The sequence below is a fragment of the Pinus tabuliformis genome, chromosome 3_2 (genome assembly GCF_031772625.1).
Source record: "Pinus tabuliformis cultivar Carrire ecotype Pingquan chromosome 3_2, CPIR1, whole genome shotgun sequence".
Taxonomy (NCBI): domain Eukaryota; kingdom Viridiplantae; phylum Streptophyta; class Pinopsida; order Pinales; family Pinaceae; genus Pinus; species Pinus tabuliformis.
Window position 1 is genome coordinate 951678557 of NC_142302.1, and position 5243 is coordinate 951683799.

Here is a 5243-nt window from a genome sequence, read left to right on the forward strand (position 1 = left end):
AAGTATCACCATATTCAAACAATGACTAAGTAGGTGTGTCTTTATAACAATGACAAGGATAGAGGAATGAATTTCGTTGGCCAAAAGGATCAGCCAATAACATAGTACACTATATCGCGTATGGAAGCTTTCATGGAAATAGAGTTATCGTTTAATATTTTTAAACATGTGTGTGTTCCAAGAACCAAGGACTCACTAAAGGAAAAAGTAAATACATTATTAGAATGATATAGGTTGAATGGAACATAACTTCCAAGAATGAAACACATGGATCCTATAGTAGGATGTTTTGGGTTGTAGCATGGCCAAGTTCTGAAGATAATACAAACAAGTGAGACAACAGGAATATATGTGACTTATCGTTATGTGTTATGAGTCTAGTTCAATCATGAAAATAACCAATTCTTTACGTTTTTCACTTGCTTGCAACATACAAAGTGACACTTATCAATGAATATAGAAAAAGAGACAAGAGTGAATGTTCAGTCACAACAGGTTATCACTTCGATGTTCGCGAATGATGTTGTGTGAGAAAATTTCCCAATATGTTTGGTTTTGAGGAAAGATGAGTGGTATCCCTAGCGCCGAAGAAAACTGAGTTAAGAATCTCTTCTGTGATGTTTGCGAGCCTCTGGATGCTCTCGAGTGCCTTCCTGTTGATCAGAAGAATCTTGTTTTTGTGCTTGTTGTTCCCAATTATATCACTTATGTAGGCTTTTGTCAAATTTCAAGTTCATTTATTTAGAATATACTAGAAATTATCATTTTCAAGAATGGTGGATTGAGGTATCCTCATGACATTTGACAATGAGAAAATAATAGATCACTTTTATCACTACTATAATCAAAGGCATTTCTCATCATTGGAGGAAGAAATTTGTCATGTGATGTTTACTAAAGACATGCAGTATACTAAATCATTTCAACATGCACCCTTGACTCCTACAATTGGATTAACAGAACGTCGTACATGCATTGTTTGTCTTGAGAGGCTTGATCAACATATTAGTGGGATTCTCACCATTGTTTGTAATCATTCGTTCCACTCTTCATTTATTTCCAAATATCATTGATTTATCATGCCTAATATGTAGATATAGTCAGCATAATCCCAAGAAGTGAACTTGCTCAATTTGTTCAACATCTAAAAACCTATGTATATTTTTGATTTGTGGTTTTGTTTGATGTCAGAGGTATGAGCCATGTCATGCAATAAAGCATTGGAACGGAACTCAACATTGTTAATCACTTGATTTGGACACTCAATGTGTCTGGGATTATGTTGGTGAGAACTATGTTCATCGACTTATACAATCAAAAAATCATGGTAAATTGGTTGAGTTAAATTCCCATTGTAGAGATACCGGTGATCATTGTGGGAGGTGTTAATGTAGTAATGATGCTGGACTTGAGAGTGTTCTTTGGAAAATAAAATTAAAGTGATAGTTTATGAGTATAATAATGTTCTAAAAATTCAACTAGATAATCAATGACGATATTACGACTCATTACTTACTAAAGTCAGGCACCAGAGGGAGATTGTTGTTTCTGAAGCTATCCAAAAGTATAAAAACATAAAACTGAAAAACATGCAAGATAACTATGTCAAATCTAAGATGCATAAGATTTATTCCAAATAGAGGAGTAAACCATACTTATCTTCTATAGAGAATATTTCTTAAACTATTTGAAATTGAACCATGTAATCTTGTAGTAGATTGTTACAAAGTTGATGATGACTACATAAATTTGTACAATCAATGGAGATCCCCTCCATGCTTTTCATTGCAAAATAGACCCCCTTGTCATTGATGTTAAAGGGGGAGATAATAAAACATAACAAGAAGTATTTTTCTCAGGACAAAAGTAGGAGGAGCATAGTTTTTCCATCAATTCAAAATGGGGATGTTGATGGCATTATTTTCATTGATGGTCAAGGATAAGTAGGACTAGTGAGGTATGTAGGAAAACGGAACATATGAGCAGCAAGAACAAGACAAAAAATGGCATATGAGTAGCACAATACTAGGCTACAAAGACAAAGAAGAAATAACATGGAAAACGACAAGAAAATTCGCAACAAGGCAAGGAGTAGCAAGCAACAAAAGAAGGCAAGGTATACAGGAGATAGGAGAAGGGAGCAGTAGATACATTAATTATTTGATAAAACATTTATGCTCATGTTGATGACATGTTAATGGATTGATGATTCAATAATGTTACATAAATTTCTTATGAAGATTTTGTGGTGACACTAATTTGTTGTTAATATGAATTGTTGTGATGCAAAGCCAAGACTCCAAGGCAAAGGTAAATATTGTTGTGGTGCAATAATGATAAATATTGGTAATTGATGTTTGCATTAGGTTGATGAATTTAATGATTTCATGTGGCTGAAATTGATATTGAATGGATTATGTATTTTTGTGTTCTAGTGTTCAAGATAGGAAGAGTTTGGAAATGAATGAGTGGAAGGAAAAGAGTCAAGCCTATTCACTTCATATTCCTATGTGGGATACAAATAGCCATCAAATTATATTTATAAAATATCTGATTTTGGAACACATTGAGAGGTTAGAGAATGGAAGAATGTGAGAGAGTTGATTGAACTATTATGCATTAGTTACCTGACACTTATGAAGTTGATGTGAAGCAAACTTGAAGGGAAGAATATGCAGAAATGAATATGGATATATGCAAAATTTATGACCATGTAAACCAACACATTGTTATTTTGTATTTGTACCAGGGGATGGTAGTCTCCTTTCCAGTTGAGGCTTGATAAATATCCACTTGGAGCTAGTTGAGGTAGGAGCTTCTTGTGGTTTGTAGCCTACAAAAAACATATGGGAGTTGTAGGTTCCTTGCATGTTGAAGTTGCACAAAATAGAGGTAGAATACTCTTGTAGGGTGGGGCCTACAAAAAATCAGATGTAATAAGGAGTGTGAGCATGCCTTTGCATCACGATAATAATAAATTCATGGTGTTCTCCCTTTATGGGTTTCCACATATATTTGGTGTCAATATGTTTTGGTATTATGTGTTCATGTGATGGTTTGCTTCGATTATTACTTTTCGTTCACATATTCAATATGTTGGTAATTATTTGTTAATTTGCTCATGTAATGTTTCAATTAATTGATTTTATGAAAATAATATTAACATCCATGAGTATGCTAAACTAATTCACCCCCCTCTTAGTTTAGTCAAGTTTTCATCACTTTGTTTGTTATTTATTACATAAAATTACTCATATAGTTAACTAAAGGTGTATTAGGGCTTCCATTTACTCAAAACTTGGAATACACCTTGCATTGACTGTAACCCTAGGTGTATTCCTTAACTAAAACACTAGGAGGCTTGATTTATCATGTGTGGAGGAGTCACTAAATGATGTTGTGCTCTCAAGCCAATTTGTTTATTTAGGTTATGATATCCAAGTATGATCCTAGTGAAAACTAGCTAAGTTGTAAGGTGACAAAAGTTCATGGGCAACATGGGATAGATGTTAGGAACTCTCAAATAAGATACACAATTTTTTAGTCAATGAAATGTTAAGAATAATTTTTTTTTAATTAAAATAAAAAATAATTTGATTATTTATAAATTTAAGCATTAGAACTTGTACTAGTGAATGTCAAACTAATAATGGTCAACATGAAAATCGATTTCTAGAATCCATCTTGGGGAAGGACTAATAAACATCAAAATATGTACTTCATGATACATATCACATTTCTCAAATAAAATTTATAAAAAAAATCATAGAACTAAATTATAAATTTATTATATTTATTATATTTTTTAGAGTGACTAGTTTATATTAAGTCGACATGTTTGTATGACACCACCTTTACATTTAGAGGAAGTTCTTCAACTTCAATGTTCCAAAATTACAAAGAAAAGCACCCTTTCCTACCTTCTAGCTACTGATTAATTCTCTTAATACACTTCTTTATAGACTCTCAAAAGCACTCATAGCTACACTATATAATTAGAAGACATGTAATAAGACATCTAGACAAAACTAAGCATTTCCATTTATTCCAGCTTCTTATAATCCAACATGTTCAACCTCAACGATGTTTTCTTCTTTCAGAGGGGCATACTTAGTCGGCTTCTCCATAAGTTCTTTTTTCTCTTGTCGTTCTCCCACTTCATGTAACATATCGTTAATTAATGCAAAAATATTTTCGAATTCCTAGGGTCTCTAATTCAACCAAAAATTCAATACTATCCATTTTGAATATTGAACTATCCCTTTCCATATGCAACCAATCTATTTTAGTATGCAAGATTTCAAGTATCTGACTCACCAAAGGAAAGTGAACTCTCACATTTGAAACCACTTTTTCTCCTTGACTAGAGATAAGAAAAGATAAATATGTTATGGTTGTCGCAAGTTGTGACTTCAATTCATGAGTTCTCTATGGTCTAGCTAAGCACTCCATCAAACTGCAAGGAACCCTAATATAATTTCAATTTGGCAATAAATCCATCATTAGGAGTCTCCATTTCTAGACAAACATTCCATCATATCTGTTTTCCGTGGATACATATCGATATTCAATACATGAGTTATGTATCTATAAATGCTTGATTAGATAATCCATGACTGAATCATCCCTTCTACTACAAAATTCATGAAAAATTAACAATATTTGGACTAGATAGATTTAAGCATGTATATTAATATTTTAAAAAACATTTTCCACCTATCGATGAGCATGGTGGTTCTCACCATGGAGGCCCAGTTGGTAGATCCACTAGGGTTATTCACCTTACATGAAGGTCGCCAAAAATAAACCATTGAGATATTTTGATTTGTGTGGTCAATAAATTGCTTGATGCTCCTCTTTTAGTTATTAAAGAAAATCCATATTCGATGGGATCCATAAGTGGTAACCCTATTATTTCTTAATATTTTGATTACGGGATGTATGTTAAAGTTTGGTATCCTTAGTCCTGGATAATTAAGACGCATTCCAAGGTAGCTCCATGATTTTATATCGATTTTCCACATGATTCTTTTCCTTTTTGATATGATAAAATTCCACACTTTCCAATATATTGATCTGCAAATACATTCTTAGTATCATAAAAGAAATTTCATTGTTTTACATCTCTTTGATTTTTAGAAATTTTTGAATGAAAATCATGGAATCGCCATGGACTACCAAATGTCGAATCTGCCTTGCTATTGTTGTATCTAGACCTTTCCATAATGCTAAAAATTATGTCT

The 5243-nt window shown here is 32.7% G+C and overlaps 1 pseudogene; it reads left to right on the top strand.

Annotated features, from left to right (window-relative positions):
* The first annotated feature begins 450 nt into the window (after window positions 1-450).
* LOC149183798 (BRAP2 RING ZnF UBP domain-containing protein 2 pseudogene) lies at window positions 451-1640 on the top strand (annotated as a pseudogene).
* The last annotated feature ends 3603 nt before the right edge of the window (window positions 1641-5243 follow it).